The sequence below is a fragment of the Hyla sarda genome, chromosome 1 (assembly GCF_029499605.1).
Source record: "Hyla sarda isolate aHylSar1 chromosome 1, aHylSar1.hap1, whole genome shotgun sequence".
In the NCBI taxonomy this organism is placed as follows: domain Eukaryota; kingdom Metazoa; phylum Chordata; class Amphibia; order Anura; family Hylidae; genus Hyla; species Hyla sarda.
Genome location: NC_079189.1, coordinates 310,494,078 through 310,514,944, shown reverse-complemented (window position 1 = coordinate 310,514,944; position 20,867 = coordinate 310,494,078). Strand labels below are relative to the sequence as shown.

The 20,867-nt window shown below is 42.1% G+C and overlaps 1 protein-coding gene across 1 annotated transcript in view; it reads right to left on the bottom strand.

The window, feature by feature from the left end:
- The window catches only part of LOC130359987 (uncharacterized), a 212,809-nt gene that overhangs the window by 2,316 nt on the left and 189,626 nt on the right, over nucleotides 1-20,867 (bottom strand). The gene's annotated exons all lie outside the window — the stretch shown is intronic.

Sequence of the window (20,867 nt, the reverse complement as noted above, 5' to 3'; positions counted from 1 at the left end):
ATATTGGCCCTCTTCTTCTTAAAAAAAAAAAAAGCACCTGTAGACAATTTTACACAATAATTTTTTTGTTTCACTTTATTTACATAGTACTGTATTAAAATAGTGGGGAGAACAAGTATTTGATGCACTGATGATTTTTCAGGTTTTCCTACTTGCAAAGCATATAGAGGTCTGTAATTTTTATCATAGGTACTCTTCAACTGTGAGAGGCAGAATCTAAAACTAAAAATCCCCAAAAAATCACATAAAAAAATGAATTTGAATTTTATTGCATGACATAAGTATTTGATTACCTACACACCAGTAAGAATTCTGGCTCTCATAGACCTGTTATTTTTTCTTTAAGAAGCTCGCTTGTTCTCTACTCATTGCCTGTATTAACTGCACTTGTTTGAACTCTTTACCTGTATAAAAGACACCTGTCCACACACTCAATCAAACAAATAGACTCTGACCTCTCTACAATGCCCAAGACCAGAAAACTGTGTAAGGACATCAGGATAAAACTGTAGACCTGCACAAGGCTGGAGTGGACTACAGGACAATAGTCAAGCAGCTTGGTGACAAGACAACAACTGTTGGCGCAATTATTAGAAAATGGAAGAAGTTTAAGATGACTGTCAATCTCCCTTGGTCTAGGGCTCTATGCAAGATCTTGCCTCGTGGGGCATCCATGATCATGAGGAAGGTGAGCGATCAACATGGAACTACATGACAGGACCTGGTCAATGACCTGAAACCACGGCTTTCAAGAAAACCATTAGTAACACACTATGCCATCATGGATTAAAATCCTGCAGTGCATGCAAGGTCCCCCTGCTCAAGCCAGCGCATGTCCAGGCCTGTCTGAAGTTTTCCAATGAACATCTGGATGATCCAGACGAGGAATGTGAGAGATTCATGTGGTCTGATGAGACAATAATAGAGCTTTTTGGTCTTAACTCCACTCGCCATGTTTGGAGGAAGAAAAAGGATGAGTATAACCTCAAGAACACCATCCCAACAGTGAAGCATGGAGGTGGAAACATCATTCTTTGGCACTGCTTTTTTGCAAAGGGGACAGGATGATGCACCATATTGAGGGGAGGGTGGATGGGGTCATGTATCGTGAGATCTTGGCCAACAACCTCCTTCCCTCAGTAAGAGCATTGAGGTTGGGTTGTGGCTAGATTTTCCAGCATGACAACAACCCGAAACACACAGCAAGGGGAACTAAGGAGTGGCTCCATAAGAAGCGTCTCAAGGTCCTGGAGTGGCCCAGCCAGTCTCCAGACCTGAACCCAATAGAAAATCTTTGGAGGGAGCTGAAAGTCCATATTGCCCTGCAACAGTGTGTGCAAACCTGGCAAGAACTACAGGGAACGTTTGATCTCTGTAATTGCAAACAAAGGTTTCTGTGGTCAAATATTGTTATGCTTTTCTGATATATCGAATTATGTCATGCAATAAAATGCAAATACATTTTTTAAAAATCCTACAATGTGATTTTCTAGATTTGTGTTTTAGACTCCGTCTCTCACAGTTGAAGAGTACCTATGATAAAATGACAGACCTCTACATGCTTTGTAAGTAGGAAAACCTGCAAAATCGGCAGTGTATCAAATATATCAAGTATATGTTTAAGCATTTACATGAAGTTGCCACTAGAGGGCACATGCTTTCACATTTTTTGTAGTTATTTGGTGTGGATTGTTCACTGAAAACACAGCAATGGACAGTGTAAGTGTATAGAAAAATCTTATTGGATTTTAGTGTTGCAGATTAACGCAGATGGTAAAATCCACAGTAGATCTTATTCATTCATACTCAAAATTTACTTTTAGGCCATTTTAGGCCACTTGCAAGGCAGCAGGACCCATTATTTTTATTAAACGAACATCACTGGAACAAAAAAGCTAGGCTTCATGAGGAAGACTTATTGCATTAGGAGATTTATTTATTTCTTTGGGCACACAAAATGTTGCATGTGCACCTAAGCCCTTTTTTTTTATTTTTAACTTTTGCAGGTACAGTTTTATCTAAGCAACTTTCAGATCTTACTTTGCAGTAATTGCGAATTTATGATGTGAAAATATTGCACGTAGCATAAAAAAAGTTGCGAACCCCTCTGAAATGTCGCAAGTCAAAGCCAGGTCAGACCTGGCTTACAAAACTGCCTTTGGAGAGCACTTTTAAAAAGTCTCCTTGCACTTTTAAAAATGGTGGGGGAGCTTTATAATTGCCTTTCTCCCTTTTTATTCGCTGTAATATCGCGCCAGACCCCTACCCCTTAATTCCCTGGTTGAACTTGATGGACATATGTCTTTTTTCGACCGTACAAACTATGTAACTATGCACAAAATTTATGCACAAAAATTTAGCTAAATTTTAACCCCTTAAGGACACATGCCATAAATGTAGGGTGCTGCTAAGACTAGTTTAGCCCACAGTGCCTTACATTTACGGAGTGGTATTCCGGGATCACCACATCTCCGTACGTGGTGATCAGGCCAGGACGGCTGCTGTTATCTAACAGCAGCCATCCCGTTGATGTGGGATTCCCTAGAAAACCGCCAACGCATACTCAGTTTACTACGGACTCCGCATTTAGCGTAAGAGCTAGCGTAGGCAGCGAGTCCATAATAAACTTCATGCACAGTTTACTACAGACTTCGGGGGCGTAGTTAGCATAGTGGATCAGGTGTGGAGGGAGAGAGACAGGTGTAGGCAGCGTAGTGTAGCGTAGTTAGCATAGTTTAATATCAGTGTAGCATTGTTAGCTTGTAGTGTAGCGTAGTTAGCGTATCTAGCTTAGATTGCAACATACTTAGCGTAGTTTAGGTTTTAAAGTTAAGAGACATAGCTTAGGTCTTAAAGGAAAGAAATACAACTCCCAGCATGCCAGGCAGCCAAAGACTGTCCAGCCAGGATGGGAGTTGTAGTTTTGCAAGTTTTACGGTGACGGAACTACAACTCCCAGCATGTCCAGACAGCCAAAGGCTGTCCAGGCAGGATGGGAGTTGTAGTTTTACACAGGTGTAGCGTAGTTAGCGTAGCATAGGGTTAGCGTAGTTTTACACAGTTGTAGCATAGTTAGAGTAGTGTAGGGTTAGCGTGGTTTTACACCAGTGTAGCGTAGTTAGCGTAGGGTTAACATACATTTACACCGGTGTAGTGTAGTTAGCATAGTTTTACACCAGTGTAGCGTAGTTAGTGTAGCGCAGGGTAAGCATAGTTTTAAACCAGTGTTGTGTAGTTAGCATAGCGTAGGGTTGGCGTTGTTTTACACCAGTGTAGCATAGTTAGCGTAGCATGCGGTTACCAAAATTTAAACAGGTGTAGCGTAATAAGTGTAGCGTAGTTTTACACCAGTGTAGCGTAGTTAGCGAAGCGTAGGGTTAGTGTAATTTTACACCAGTGTAGCGTAGTTAGCGTAGCATAGGGTTAGCACCGTTTTACACCAATGTAGCATAGTTAACGTAGTGTAGGGTTAGTGTATTTTTACACCAGTGTAGCGTAGTTAGCGTAGCATAGGGTTAGCATAGTTTTACACAAGTGTAGCATAGTTAGTGTAGCATAGGATTAGCGTATATTAACACAGATGTAGCGTAGTTAGCATAGCGTAGGGTTAGCATAGTTTTACACCAGTGTAGTGTAGTTAGTATAGTGCAGGGTAAGCGTAGTTTTAAACCAGTGTTGCGTAGTCAGCATAGTGTAGGGTTAGCGTCATTTTACACCAGCGTAGCGTAGGGTTACCGAAATTTTACACAGGTGTAGCGTAATAAGCGTAGCATAGGGTTAGCGTAGTTTTATACCAGTGTAGCGTAGTTAGCGTAGCGTAGGGTTAGTGTAGTTTTACACCAGTGTAGTGTAGTTAGCTTAGCGTAGTTTTACACCAGTGTAGCATAGTTAGCGTAGCGTAGGGTCAGCGTATATTTACACAGGTGTAGCATAGTTAGCATAGCGTATGGTAAATATAGTTTTACACCAGTGTAGCGTAGTTAGCGTAGCATAGTTTTACACCAGTGTAGCGTAGTTAGCGTAGCATTGGGTTAGCATAGTTTTACCCCATTGTAGTGTAGTTAGCGTAGTGTAGAATTAGCATAGTTATACATCAGTGTAGCATAGTTCGCACAGCATAGGGTTAGCATAGTTTTACACCAGTGTAGCGTAGATAGCGTAGTATAGGCTTAACATAGTTTTACACTAGTGTAGCATAGTTAGCGTAGCATAGTTTTACCCCAGTGTAGCGTAGTTAGCGTAGCGTAGGGCTTATGTAGTTTTACACAGGTGTAATGTAGTTAGCATAGTTTTACACAGGTGTAGTGTAGTTAGCATAGGGTTATCATACTTTTACACCAGTGTAGCATAGTAAGTGTAGCGTAGGGTTAGCATAGATTTACACAGTTGTAGTGTAGTTAGCATAGCGTAGGGTGAGCATAGTTTTACACCAGTGTGGCATAGTTAGCATTGCGTATGGTTAGCGTAGTTTTACATCAGTGTTGCGTAGTTAGCATTGCGTATGGTTAGCGTAGTTTTACATCAGTGTTGCGTAGTTAGTGTAGCATTGGGTTAGCATAGTTTTACACCCTTGCATCGTAGTTTGCATTGAATTAACGTAGTTTTACATCAGTGTAGCATATTTCACGCAGCATTGGGTTAGCATGGTTTTACACCAGTGTGGCATAGATAGCATAGCATAGGCTTAGCGTAGTTTTACACCAGTGTAGCGTAGTTAGCGTAGCATAGTTTTACACCAGTGTAGCGTAGGATTTGTGTTGTTTTACACAGGTGTAATGTAGTTAGCGTAGAGTTAGCGTAGTTTTACACAGGTGTAGTGTAGTTAGCGTAGGGTTTGCGTAGTTTTACACCAGTGTAGCATAGATAGCGTAGCGCAGGGTTAGCGTAGATTTACACAGGTGTAGCGTAGGTAGCATAGCGTAGGGAAAGCATAGTTTTACACCAGTGTAGCATAGTTAGCGTAGCATAGGGTTAGCGTAGTTTTATACCAGTGTAGAATAGTTAGCATAGCGTAGGGTTAGCGTAGATGTACTCAAGTGTAGCGTAGGAAGCATAGCGTAAGGTAAACATAGTTTTACACCAGTGTAGCGTAGTTAGCGTAGCGTTACACCAGTGTAGCGTAGTTAGCATAGCGTAAAGTTAGCGTATATTTACACCAGTGTAACGTAGTTAGCGTAGCATTGGGTTAGCGTAGTTTATACCCTTGTAGCATAGTTAGCATAGTGTAGAATGTGCGTAATTTTACATCAGTGTAGCATAGTTCACCAAGCGAAGGGTTAGCGTAGTTTTACACCAGTGTAGCGTAGATAGCATAGCATAAGCTTAGCGTAGTTTTACACCAGTGTAGTGTAGTTACAGCATAGCATAGTTTTACACCAGTGTAGTATAGATAGAGTAGCATAGTTTTACACCAGTGTAGCGTAGTTAGCATAACATAGTTTTACACCAGTGTAGCGTAGTTAGCTTACCGTAGGGTTTGTGTAGTTTTACACAGGTGTAGTGTAGTAAGCATAGGGTTAGCATAGTTTTACACAGGTGTAGTGTAGTTAGCATAGTTCAGGGTTAGCGTAGTTTTACACAGGTGTAGTGTAGTTAGCGTAGCTAAGGTTTTAAAGTGAAGGGATGTAGCTTAGGTTTTAAAGTGAATGGAGTACAACTCCCAGCATGCTCAGACAGCCAAAGGCTGTCCAGGCAGGATGGGAGTTGTAGTTTTGCAACAGGAGACAAGTGTATTTAGCGTAGCATAGTGTTTGAGTAGTTTTACATCGGTGTAGTGTAGTTAGTGTATACTGAGTTGATCCAGAGGAAGACAAAAAACCCTCATACTCGTGGTAAAAATTCCTTCCTGACTCCAAATATGGCAGTCAGTATAAATCCCTGGACCAACCTTCTGTCCCTATAAATCTAGAATCCATAAACTGTCCTCCAGGACAGAGTTCCACAGTCTCACTGCTCTTACAGTAAAGAACCTCCTTCTATGCTGGTGTAGAAACCTTCTTTCCTCTATACATAGAGGATGTCCCCTTATTATAGATACAGTCCTGGGAATAAATAGATCACGGGAAAGAGCTCTGTATGGTCCCCTGATATACACAAAAGCCTTCTTTTTTCTAAATTAAATAACCCTAATTCTGATAATCTTTCTGGGTACTGTAGTCCTCCTTTACACACGTGATATTGAATTATTATTGTATGTATTAATGGGCTTTAAAATAAATTTTTCACCAGTGATAAGCAATGAACAACTACTACATAACATACATTATAATGTCTTTAAAAAAGGAATGCTACAGAACAATTTTACAAAAGCAATCACATGAAAATCTGTAACTGAAACCTATTTAATAACTATAAGTTAAAAAATGTACACAGCATAAAATATGTCACAAAAACATTCTCTGAATCGCTTAGATAAGAAAAAGCATACCAAAGTTATCACCACATAAAATAAAAAAATGAACAGAGTTTAAATAAAAATGGGCTTTGGTCATTAACCTACTAGACCTAAAGGGACATGCTTAGGAAGGATCCATGCTTTTCTTGGGGCTAAATGGCTGCGTTGTGAATCCAGCATAATGCTGCTGCTTTCTTTTTGTGAAATGTCTATTTCCTGTAGAAAGGGCCGGTTTTGGACTAAGTGTGGCCCTGGGCTGAAATAAATATGGGGCCCCAGAATTGCATGACCAAAGATTTTCCTGGTTTCCTCTGTTTTGTGATACAGAATACACAGCACTAGGTTACTGATCACACACCATGTGAATACAACCTTAGATCCCAATGAGGGTAAAAGCATCTACGGCCTTAACACAAACGTATCAGGGTCCAAATCTAAGATCTATAGTAAATATTTTCTATGTTTAAGAGAACGTTCACACATTCGTAACTAGCAGCACTAGATTTCCACTGCGAGTTACGCTACCATGCACTTCTTTGAGCACATGGACAATCCGTAATAGTGGCAGGTTTGCAGACCCGTTAAAATGAACCGTAGCATAACCCACACAAGTTTTTCTGAAGTGGGAAACCGGCTGCTAGTTACGAGCTTGTGAACGCACCCTGAAGGAGAGCTTTAAAAAAAAAATGTATCCACTATGTCCGGGCTGGTATAACTAAACTTTCATCACTCCCCTGGTGCCACCAATATCGCAGTCCCATCCTCCGGTACTGGTATTCTTCTGGCTGTTGGTGCCCAATTAAAATAATATATAATGTTAATGATCCTGTACAGCGAACGGTGTATACATAAAAAGAAACAAACAACCTCAAATTGCTGCTATTTGGTCACATTATTTATTTCAGAAAATAAAATAAAAAGTGATCAAAAAGTCACATATATGCAAAAGTGAAACCAATAAAAACTACAGATAACAGGGGTCAGAATAGGGCAATTTTACATACTAATTTTGTTAAAAAGTATGATTTAAATTTTTTTTTTTTAAACCAGTACAATAATAGTAAAGTGTACTTGAAAAGACAGATACACCAGGCACTGCTCTATAACACACTTAGAGTCACGTTCAGATTAGTCGGCTATAGGTGCAATTGGCAGCTAACTATGTCTTCGGGTGCAGACCATCAGAAATGACAGAATGCATCAAATGAACACTTGATGAAGAAGATAGAAGTCGCACTCCAAGAAGGAGTTTTATTCCGATACCTGGTACACCTGGGCCGGAAGAAGCTTCCGCAAAACTAGTAGCCTATCAGTGGTGTGCCCCGCATCAGAGAGCCATGCCGGCTCTTGCTCCCCGCCATGGACTTACTATTCCTGTTTGTTGCAGCTGTTTTATCGGAATAAAACTCCTTCTTGCTGATACTATAGTCTGGGTGAGTGTGACTTCTATCTTCTTTATCAAGTGTTCAATAATAGTAAAGCATGTAACCATGGGTATCATTTTAATCATATTGAACTACAGAATAAAGAAAATATGGACTTTTTAATGTTAAGTGTACTGCTTAACCCCTTAAGGACTCAGAGTTTTTCAGTTTTTGCACTTTCGTTTTTTCCTCCTTACCTTTTAAAAATCATAACCCTTTCAATTTTCAACATTAAAATCCATATTATGGCTTATTTTTTGCGTCGCCAATTCTACTTTGCAGTGATATTAGTCATTTTACCCAAAAATGCACGGCGAAACGGAAAAAAAATCATTGTGCGACAAAATCGAAGAAAAAACGCCATTTTGTAACTTTTGGGGGCTGCCGTTTCTACGCAGTGCATATTTCGGTAAAAATTACACCTTATCATTATTCTGTTGGTCCATACGGTTAAAATGATACCCTACTTATATAGGTTTGATTTTGTCGCACTTCTGGAAAAAATCATAACTACATGCAGGAAAATGTATACGTTTAAAAATGTCATCTTCTGACCCCTATAACTTTTTTATTTTTCCACGTACAGGGCGGTATGAGGACTCATTTTTTGCGCCGTGATCTGAAATTTTTATCGGTAAATATACGTCCTGCGCTGTTAAGGTGAAAATGGACTTGGTTCTTAACCACTTAAGGGCCAGAGCGTTTTTTGCACATCTGACCACTGTCACTTTAAGCATTAATAACTCTGGGATGCTTTTACTTTTCATTCTGATTCAGAGATTGTTTTTTCGTGACATATTCAACTTTATGCTAGTGGTAATTTTTTGTCGGTACTTGCATCATTTCTTGGTGAAAAAGTTCTCTGCTTTTAAGGAAAATAGACATTCCAAATAAATGATATATTGATTCACATATAAAATATGTCTACTTTATGTTTGCATCATAAAGTTGACATGTTTTTACTTTTGGAAGACATCAGAGGGCTTCAAAGTTCAGCAGCAGTTTTCCAATTTTTCAAAAAAAATTCAAAATCTGCATTTTTCAGGGACCAGTTCAGTTTTGAAGTGGATTTGAGAGGTCTTCATATTAGAAATACCCCACAAATGACCCCATTATAAAAACTGCACCCCTCAAAGTATTCAAAATTTGATTCACTAAGTGTGTTAACCCTTTAGGTGTTTCACAGGAATAGTAGCAAAGTGAAGGAGACAATTCAAAATCTTCATTTTTTTTTACACTTGCATGTTCTTGTAGACCCATTTTTTGAATTTTTACAAGGGGTAATAGGAGAAAACGCCCCCCCCCCTCAACATTTGTAACCCAATTTCTCTCGATTAAGGAAATACCTCATATGTGTATGTCAATTGTTCGGTGGGCGCAGTAGAGGGCTCAGAAGGGAAGGAGCAAAATGGGATTTTGGAGAGTGAGTTTTTCTGAAATGGTTTCTGGGGGGCATGTCGCATTAAGGAAGCCCCTATGGTGCCAGAACAGCAGAAAACCCCACACATGGCATACCATTTTGAAAACCCCTTAAGGCACATAATAAAGGGTCCAGTGAGCCTTAACACCTCACAGGTGTTTGACGACTTTTCGTTAAAGTCGCATGTGGAAATGAAAAGCATTTTTTTCACTATAGTGCAGTTTTTTTTCTCAAATTTACCATTTTTACAAAGGGTAATGGGAAAAAATGCCCCCCAAAATTTGTAACCCCATGTCTTCTGAGTATGGAAATACCCCATGTTAGGATGTAAAATGTTCTGCAGGCGAACTACAATGCTCAGAAAAGAAGGAGTCACATTTGGCTTTTGGAAAGCAAATTTAGCTGAAATGGTTTTGGGGGGGGGGGGGGCATGTCGTTTTTGGGGGGCCCCTATGGTGCCAGAACAGCAAAAAAAAAAAAAAAAACACATGGCATACTATTTTGAAAACTACACCTCTCAAGGAATGTAACAAGGGGTACAGTGAGGGTACAGTATTTACAGCCCACTGGCATTTGACAGATCTTTGGAACAGTGGGCTGTGCAAATAAAAAATAAAATTTTTCATTTTCACGGACCACTGTTCCAAAAATCTGTCAGACACCTGTGGGGCGTAAATGCTCACTGTACACCTTTTTACATTACGTGAGAGGTGTAGTTTCCAAAATGGGGTCAAATGTGGGGGGGGGGGTCCATTGTTCTCGCACTATGGGGGATTTGTAAACACACGTGGCCTCCAATTCCGGACACATTTTCTCTCCAAAAACCCAATTGGGCTCCTTCTCTTCTGAGCATCGTGGTGCACACGTAGAGCACTTTACATCCACATATGGGGTATGTTCTTACATGCACATATGGGGTATGTTCTTACTCAGAAGAAATGGGGTTACAAATTTTGGGGGCTTTTTTCCTATTTTCCCTTGTGAAAATGAATAATTTAGGGTAACAACAGCATTTTAGTGAAAAAAACTTTTTTTTTTCATTTTCCCTTCCAACTTTAACGAAAATTCTTCAAACACCTGTGGGGTGTTAAGGCTCCCTATACCCCTTGTTACATTTCGTGAGGGGTGTAGTTTCCAAAATGGGGTCACATGTGGGTATTTCTTTTTTTGCGTTTATGTCAGAACCGCTGTAAAATCTGAGCCCCCACAGAGCATTTTACGCCCACATATGGGGTATTTCCGTACTCAGGAGAAATTGCGTTACAAATATTTGGGGGTGTTTTTTTTCCTTTTACCGCTTGTGAAAATAAAAAGTATGGGGCAACACCAGCATGTTAGTGTAAAATTGTTTATTTTTTTTACACTAACAGGCTGGTGTAGCCCCCAACTTTTCCTTTTCATAAGGGGTAAAAGGAGAAAAAGCCCCCAAAATTTGTAAAGCGGAAATACCCCATATGTGGCCCTAAACTGTTTCCTTGAAATACGACAGGGCTCCGAAGTGAGAGAGCGCCATGCGCATTTGAGGACTGACTTAGGGATTGTATAGGGGTGGACATAGGGGTATTCTACGCCAGTGATTCCCAAACAGGGTGCCTCCAGCTGTTGCTAAACTCCCAGCATGCCTGGACAGTCAGTGGCTGTCCGGAAATGCTGGGAGTTGTTGTTTTGCAACAGCTGGAGGCTTCGTTTGGAAACACTGCCGTACGATACGTTTTTCATTTTTATTGGGGGGGGGTGGACAGTGTAAGGGGGTGTGTATGTAGTGTTTTACCCTTTATTAGGTGTTAGTGTAGTGTAGTGTTTTTAGGGTACATTCGCACTGGCGGGTTACGATGAGTTTCCCGCTAAGATTTTGCGCTGCGGCGAAAAATTTGCCGCAGCTCAAACTTGAAGCAGGAAGCTCACTGTAAACCCACCCATGTGAATGTACCCTGTACATTCACATGGTGGGCGCAAACCTCCAGCTGTTTCAAAACTACAACTCCTAGCATGTACTGACAGATCGTGCATGCTGGGAGTTGTACTTTTGCAACAGCTGGAGGCACAGTGGTTGGAAAACCTTCAGTTAGGTTCTGTTACCTAACTCAGTATTTTCCAACCAGTGTGCCTCAAGTTGTTGCAAAACTACAACTCCCAGCATGTACTGATCGCCGAAGGGCATGCTGAAGGTACGCAACTACAACTCCCAGCATGCCGAGACAGCTGTTTGCTGTTTGGGCATGCTGGGATTTGCAGTTTTGCAACATCTGGAGGGCTGCAGTTTAGAGACCACTGCACAGTGATCTCTAAACTGTGGCCATCCAGATGTTGCATAACTTCAAATCCCAGCATGCCCAGACAGCAAACTGCTGTGTGGGAATGCTAGGAGTTGTAGTTTTGCAAGATCTAGAGGACCACAGTTTAGAGACCACTGCACAGTGATCTCCAAACTGTAGCCCTCCAGCTGTTGCAAAACTGCAAATCCCAGCATGCCCATACAGCAAACAGCTGTCTGGGAATGCTGGGTGTTGCAGTTTTGCAACATCTGGAGGGCTACAGTTTAGAGACCACTGTATAGTGGTCTCAAACTGTAGTCCTGCAGATGTTGCTAGGCAACAAACTGGCTTCCGTAGGATCCAGGGAGCCACATCACCGTCCTCTTCCGCCGATCACCGTCGCCGGTCGCCACCGTCGATGGGTGAGTGGACCTTCGGTGCCGGTCCTCGTCAGTTTCCCCGTTCTGCCCGCCCTATTCTGGGTGGGCAGAATGGGGAGACTGAAAGTTAACCCGCCTGCCCCCGATCTGCTATTGGTTGTCGCTTCTAGACGACCCATAGCAGGGATAGGAGGGGTGGCACCCCTGCCATCTCACTCCTATCCCTTCAGGGGGATCGTGGGTGTCTTGGACAACCCCGATCCCCCGCATTTTCTGGGTCACCGGAGACCCGTGTGACCCGGAATAGCCGCAAATCGCCAGTGTGAATTCACCGGTGATTTGCGGCGATGGCCGACATGGGGGGATCTTAGGACCCCCCCTGGGCATTTCCACGAGGTGCCTGCTGATGCGCGGTGGGGACCAAAATTCCCAAGGGTGTACAGGTACGCTCTTCATCCTTAACCCCTTAAGGACCCGGCCATTTTTTGCACATCTGACCACTGTCACTTCAAGCATTAATAACTCTGGGATGCTTTTACCTTTCATTTTGATTCCAAGACTGTTTTTTCGTGACATATTCTACTTTATGTTAGTGGTAAAATTTTGTCGATACTTCTATCATCTCTTGGTGAAAAATTCCAAAATTTGATGAAAAAATTGAAAATTTAGCATTTTTTTTACTTTGAAGCTCTCTGCTTATAAGGAAAATGGATATTCCAAATAAATTATACATTTATTCACATAAAGAATATGACTACGTTATGTTTGCATCATAACGTTTACATGTTTTTACTTTTGGAAGACATCAGAGGGCTTCAAAGTTCAGCAGCAATTTTCAAATTTTTCCCAAAATTTTCAAAATCGGAATTTTTCAGGGACCAGTTCAGTTTTGAAGTGGATTTGAAGGGCCTTCATATTAGAAATGCCCCCAAAGTATTCAAAATGACATTCACTAAGTGTATTAACCCTTTAGGTGTTTCACAGGAATAGCAGCAAAGTGAAGGAAAAAATTCAAAATCTTCATTTTTTACACTCGCATGTTCTCGTAGACCGAGTTTTTGAATTTTTACAAGTGGTAATAGGAGAAAAAGACCCCAAAATTTGTAACCCAATTTCTCTTGAGTAAGGAAATACCTCATATGTGTATGTCAAGTGTTCGGCGGGCGCTGTAGAGGGCTCAGAAGGGAAGGAGCGACAATGGGATTTTGGAGAGTGAATTTTTCTGAAATGGTTTTTGGGGGGCATGTCACATTTAGAAAACCCCACATGGAATACCATTTAGGAAACTACACCCCTTAAGGCATGTTACAAGGGGTCCAGTTAGCCTTAACACCCCACAGGTGTTTGACAACTTTTCGTTAAAATCGGATGTGTAAATGGAAAAAAAAAAATCACACTAAAGTGCAGTTTTTCCCCCAAATTTACCATTTTTACAAAGGGTAATGGGAGAAAATGCCCCACCTAAATTTGTAACCCCATCTCTTCTGAGTATGGAAATACCCCATGTTAGGATGTAAAATGCTTTGCACGCGAACTACAATGCTCAGAAGAGAAGGAGTCACATTTGGCCTTTTGAAAGCAACTTTTGCTGAAATGGTTTTTTGGGGGCATGTCGCATTTAGGAAGCCCCTGTTGTGCCAGAACAGCAAAAAATACCCACATGGCATACTATTTTGGAAACTACACCCCTCAAGGAACGTAACAAGGGGTCCACTGAGCCTTAACACCCCACAGGTGTTTGACGACTTTTCGTTAAAGTTGGATGTGTAGATGAAAAACATTTTTTTACATTTTTACAAGGGGTAATAGGAGAAAATGACCCCCAAAATTTGTAACCCTATTTCTTCTGAGCATGGAAATACCCAATGTTAGGACGTAAAATGCTCTGCTGGCGAACTACAATGCTCAGAAGAGGAGGAGCGCCATTGAGCTTTTGGAAAGAGAATTCGTTTGGAATAGTAGTCAGGGGCCATGTGCGTTTACAAAGCCCCCGTGGTGCCAGGACCCCCCCACATGTGACCCCATTTTGGAAACTACACCCCTCACTGAATTTAACAAGGGGTGCAGTGAGTATTAACACCCCACTGGCGTTTGACAGATCTTTGGAAGAGTGGACTGTGCAAATGAAAATTTAATTTTTCATTTTTACGGACCACTGTTCCAAAAATCTGTCAGACACCTGTGGGGCGTAAATTCTCACTGTACCCCTTATTACATTACATGATGGGTGTAGTTTCCAAAATGGGACATGTGTCGGGGGTCCATTGTTCTGGCACTATGGGGGCTTTGTAAACACATGTCGCCTTCAATTCTGGTCAAATTTTCTCTTCAAAATCCCAATGGCGCTCCTTCTCTTCTGAGCATTGTAGTTTGCCCGCAGAGCACTTTAAACATATTTTTTCACATATGGGGTATGTTCTTACTCAGAAGAGATGGGGTTACAAATTTGGGGGGGCTTTTTTCCTATTTTCCATTGTGAAAATGAAAAATTTGGGGTAACACCAGCATTTTAGTGAAAATTTTTTTTTTTTTTTTTTCATTTTTCCATCCAAATATAATGAAAATTCGTCAAACACCTGTGGGGTGTTCAGGCTCACTATACCCCTTGTCACGTTCCGTGAGGGGTGAAGTTTTCAAAATGGAGTCACATGTGGGTATTTATTTTTTTTGCGTTTGTCAGAACCGCTGTAAAATCAGCCACCCCTGTGCAAATAATCAATTTAGGCCTCAAATGTACATGGTGTGCTCTCATTCCTGAGCCTTGTTGTGCGTCCGCAGAGCATTTTACGCCCACATCTGGGGTATTTCCGTACTCAGGAGAAATTGTGTTACAAATTTTTCCTTTTACCGCTTGTGAAAATAAAAAGTATGGGGCAACACCAGCATGTTAGTGAAATTTTTTTAATTTTTTTACACTAACAGGCTGGTGTAGCCCCCAACTTTTCTTTTCACAAGCGGTAAAAGGAATAAAAGACCCCCAAAATTTGTAGTGCAATTTCTCCCGAGTACGGAGATACCCCATATGTGGCCCTAAACTGTTTCCTTGAAATACGACAGGGCTCCGAAGTGAGAGAGCGCCATGCGCATTTGAGGACTAAATTAGGGATTGCATAGGGGTGGACATAGGGGTATTCTACGCCAGTGATTCCCAAACAGGGTGCCTCCAGCTGTTGCTAAACTCCCAGCATGCATGGACAGTCAGTGGCTGTCCCGAAATGCTGGGAGTTGTTGTTTTGAAACAGCTGGAGGCTCCGTTTTGGAAACACTGCCGTACAAGACGTTTTTAATTATTATTGGGGGGGGGGGACAGTGTAAGGGGGTGTATATGTAGTGTTTTACTCTTTATTATGTGTTAGTGTAGTGTAGTGTTTATAGGGTACTTTCGCACTGTCGGGTTACGGTGAATTTCCCGCAGCCCAAACTTGAAGCAGGAAATTTACTGTAAACCTGTCCGTGTGAATGTACCATGTACATTCACATGGGGGGGGGGGGGGGGGGCAAATCTCCAGCTATTTCAAAACTACAACTCCCAGCATGTACTGATAGACCGTGCATGCTGGGAGTTGTACTTTTGCAACAGCTGGAGGCATACTGGTTGGAAAACCTTCAGTTAGGTTCTGTTACCTAACTCAGTATTTTCCAACCAGTGTGCCTCCAGCTGTTGCAAAACTACAACTCCCAGCATGTACTAATTACCGAAGGGCATGCTGGGAGATGTAGTTAGGCAACAGCTGGAGGTATCCAACTACAACTCCCAGCATGCCGAGACAGCCGTTTGCTTTCTGGGCATGCTGGGATTTGCAGTTTTGCAACATCTGGAGAGCTACAGTTTTTAGACCATTAAACAGTGATCTCCAAACTGTGGACCTCCAGATGTTGCAAAACTACAACTCCCAGCATGCCCAGACAAACAGCTATGTGGGCATGCTAGGAGTTGTAGTTCTGCAAGATCTGGAGGGATATAGTTTAGAGACCACTGTATAGTGGTCTCAAACTGCATGCCCAAACAGCTGTCTGGGCATGCTGGGAGTTGTAGTTTTGCAACATCTGGAGGGCTACAGTTTAGAGACCACAGTCTCAGACTGTAGCCCTCCAGATCAACTTACCGGCTTCCGTAGGATCCCGGGAGCCGTCCTCTTCTGACGCACGTCACGCCGCCCGCCGATCACCGTCGCCACAGCCTTTGAATCGGTAAGTGGACGTCGGCGCCTGGTCCCCTTCGGTTCCCCGTTCTGCCCCGCCTATTGTGATGGGCAGGACGGGGAAAACGATCAATAGCGGACCAATAGCAGGGATAGGAGGGGTGGCACCCCTGCCACCTCACTCCTATGCCTACAGGGGGATCGTGGGTGTCTTAGACAACCATGATCCCCCTTATATTCCGGGTCACCATAGACCCGTATGACCCGGAATCGGCACAAATCGCAAGTGTGAATTCACTTGCGATTTGCACCGATCACCGAAGGGGGGGGGATGTGGGCATTTGCGTGGGGCGCCCCCTGGGCATTTGCGCGGGGTGCCTGTTGATTGATATACCCAGAAATTCCCACGGGCGTATGTCAAGGCGTATCCATACGCCCTAGGTCCTTAAGTGGTTAAGTACCAGGGAAAAAGGGCGTACCTGTACGCCCTTTGTCCCCAAGAGGTTAAAAATTATAACCCCCCCCCCCAAAAGCTTCAAAATTGTGGTATTCTTTTTAATTTCCCCACAAAATAAAAAAAATTGGGTTTGCTGTACATTTTGTGGTAAAATGAGTTATTTCATTACAAAGTACAATTGGTCACGCAAAAAAAAAAAAACTTAATATGGGTCTGTGGATGGAAATATAAGAGTTATGAAAATGCAAAAATGCTAAAATAAAACCCGGCTGTGTCCTGAGTGGTTAAAATATTAAATCACACCCCCACTCTCCATTACTAAGGTGTAACTATACACTGCTCCCTATGGCACCCCCCCCCCCCCCATCCTTTCCCCTTACCTTCTTTCTACTCTCCTATGTTGATGACAACACCAAAGGTCTACTAGAAGATCCAAATTAAGTGTGTGTGTGTGCGCTATATTCTCACTACTATATTCTCACTACTGTATTCAGGGATGGACTGGGAATAAAAACCAGCCCTGGAAATAATTGCAAACCAGCCCTACAGCCTCTGGCATCGGGGCACAGACACATTCCTCTTTTTTGTGTATATATATATATATATATATATATATATATATATATATATATATTTATCCATATATATGTATATATAGACATAGATATACACACACTGTCTAAATCCTGTATACTGAGACCAATATTACCACCACTAATACTAGTATACTTAGCAAAAGGATTGCAGCCAGGGACTTTGGAGGCACAGCTGGAGCGCTGGGGGTATGTAAAGGTTTATTTTTATTCACATATAATATGGAATGCCAAAGGAAGAGAATGTCCAGCGCTGACTCGTGAAAAAAGGAACTTCTTTATTGGAACATAGTAGTTACCATGGGAAACAACAAGGATTCAAGTAACATGAAGAGTTTTGGTCCATAGGGCCTTAGTCATACAATTGTTACAAATACTTGGATGGTTTATATATGCAGAGGGGGAGTGACAGAAGCAACTGTGGTATCACTGTAACACCTGCATACATAATTACATAGCCTCATTAAAAACCTCATTTGTTAATTAGTCCAAATAAAGATAAAAATCATAAAACAATGCGGATATATCTAAATACCTAAATAAATTTCTACTTATCTGTGATGCTCATCGAGTGCTGTGCAGTTAGCGGACAAGTAAGAAAATGTGCATTTTAGGCATGCAGAAATACGTCCAAATCATACATCATACATAATTTTTGCCTGTACCACATCTAGTATTCATCTACAGATGCCAAAGGAGTGATTGCTAAGTTTTTTGGTACTTATAGGTATGCTCTTAAGGTGTTAAAGGATTTCCCCAGACACAACATTTACCACATATTCACACTGTAGGTGATAAGTGTCTGATAGCTAGGGGCCCAACAGCCAGAATTCTTTATTTCCAGACAAAGAATTAAGCCTTTAGCCACACTTATTGAACTGAGCTCTTTTCAGTTTGAGGGTATGTTCACACGGTAGATTTTCACCAGAAATTCTTCCGAAATGTACTGCCTATTAATTTCAATAGAATTCCGCAGTCCCATTCAGACAAGAGAATTTCCTTGGCAGGCATTCCACTGCCAAAATTCCACTTTTCACAGAAATATAAGACCAGCCTTATATTTTGCAGAATTACAGGGTGGAATCCCATTGAAGTTGATGGGGCTTGAATTTTGGCAGAATTCTGTATTATGAGTACACAGAAATTCTGCCTCAATTCCGTTGAGCAAGCTTTGCTGAACGGAATTTGTAAGTAATTACGGAATTGCGGCATTTGAACATACCCTAATACTGCATGACCATCGATGGTCCAAACTATGGATGAGTACTACAAAGGGTTCGCTATACACCACCACCAAAGAAAATATTATGTTGATAACTAATACCATTGCCTTAAAGGGGTACTCCGTCCCTAAGACATCTTATCCCCTATCCAAAGGATAGGGGATAAGATGTCTGATTGCGGGGGTCCCGCTGCTGGGAACTCCCGCTATCTCACATGCAGCACCCACCTCTGGGAGCCGGCAGACTCCGAGGCTGCAGCGCTGTGTGCAGCTCCCAGAGGTGGTGCTGCATGCAAGATAGCGGGGGTCCCCAGCGGCAGGACCCCCGTGATCAGACATCTTATCCCTATCCTTTGGATAGGAGATAAGATGTCTTAGGGCCGGAGTACCCCTTTAAGACATGTTGTAAGATTGAGAAAGTACGGAGTAGCTGGCTTCCTTTGTCAGCAATTATTGTTGGATGTACATGCCAGAGGGAGTTCACAACATATACGTCCAATGTTTACCTATGACCGATGCCACTTGCTAGCATCCATTATACCTAGGGTCCAATTATAACATGCATACAGCTTGGTATACCTTTTTTACTTGTTCCTGCTCCATGGAATTCTGTGGACCCTTTGAGTGTTGACAAGCAATACTGACATGTGCTCCTTTAGCTAATCACTGCTTACAGTGAGCACGTGCTCTACCTACTGGCATCACCACCGAGCTCAGTGATCAGCTGCAGCATGCTGTCACATGCCAGTGAAAATTTTCACAACAACAAAAAACGTGGCCTCAAATGGCTGGAGGGGCTCAACCCCAAATGCGGTTGTGCATTTATACTGGGGGAGCAGATCCTGCCCTTGTAGTCCATTGCTAAGGGTGATCCCCAGCATAAAAATGCATACAATGGAGGATGCCTGCAGCGGACAACAAGTGCCACAATAGAATCCTACACCAGATAGACGGTGTGGATGTGTAACAATTAGAACAATACAGGAATATAGGTGCACTACTGTGGTAGATGTATACAGTGACATTGGCTATCCCTCAACACTGATGTTAAAATTGAGACATTCGCCAGTATATCCTTGTATGAAGGACATACCAGAGCCCGCACACCAACGCCAAGGTTTCTCAAATAGCACGGGACCTAGCGCTAAACCTACCTGTACGTGATAAGCAAAACAGAGGCCAGTGGGCAATTACGGTAGCATTAGGTCGGCTCACAGAGTCCTCCCAGGTACCCTCCAGTGTGGCTAAGCACACTTACAATGGGAGGAGGGAGGCAAACTGCAAGCCCCACCTAAGTTGGCTAATATAGGTGCATGGCCTCACAGGTGCTACCATAATGCTGCTTGGAAATTGTTCAATGCGCATTACATATGGAGTTTATGGTGTTGGTGTGCGGCCTCTGGTATGTCCTTCATACAAGGATATACTGGCGAATGCCTCAATTTTAACATCAGTGTTGAGGGATAGCCAATGTCATTGTATACATCTACCACAGTAGTGCACCTAAATTCCTGTATTGTATTGTTCTAATTGTTACACATCCACACAGTCTATCTGGTGTAGGATTCTATTGTGGCCCTTGTAGTCCGCTGCAGGCATCCTCCATTGTATGCATTTTTATGCTGGGGATCGCCCCTAGCAATGGACTACAAGGGCAGGATCTGCTCCCCCAGTATAAATGCACAACCGCATTTGGGGTTGAGCACCTCCAGCCATTTGAGACCACGTTTTTTGTTGTTGTTTAAATTTTATACTTGGAGGTGTGTAAACTCCATATGTAATGTGCCTTGAACAATTTCCAGGCAGCATTATGGTAGCACCTGTGAGGCCATGCACCTATATTAGCCAACTTAGGTGGGGCTTGCAGTTTGCCTCCCTCCTCCCATTGTAAGTGTGCTTAGCCACACTGGAGGGTACCTGGGAGCCGACCTTATGCTACTGTAATTGCCCACTGGCCCCTGTTTTGCTTATCACGCACAGGTAGGTTTAGCGCTAGGTCCCTTGCCATTTGAAAAACCTTGGCATTGGTGTGCGGGCTCTGGTATCTCCTTTATATAAGCAAAAGCACTAGATCAGTAGGGGAATTGTCAAGTGAGTGCTGTTTTTTTTTTTTTGTTTTTTTTTTTAAATAACATTTGCTGTTGCCAGCTAAATTTTTTACTCTTAGAAAAACACTTTAAGAATCAAAAGCTGGAAATTTGTTTTTAAGCATCGGTTGCTGACGTGTAGGAATGTCAAGTGTAGCTCGGTAAAAACAACTTTGGAAATGAAGATATATTAAACATTTAAATTCCATGTGATTTGTACATTTTTTTTATTATTATTAATGCTTATGTAATACCACCTTTTTCATGTACTCTATTAGGGTATAAAAAACATCACAGAAGGATTATTCCTTGGCAATCTTCTATGAGCCACAGCAGAGCTGAACTTGTTTTCTAAAGCCAAAAGCAATGATTAGATGAGCAACTGTCTTGTTTAATGCCTCCCTTTGCATTTAGAAAACAAAAGTCAGTATACTTACCTACCCAAGGTCCTGTGGTGCCACTGTCAGACTTCCTGGTCCCCCTCGTGCTCCTA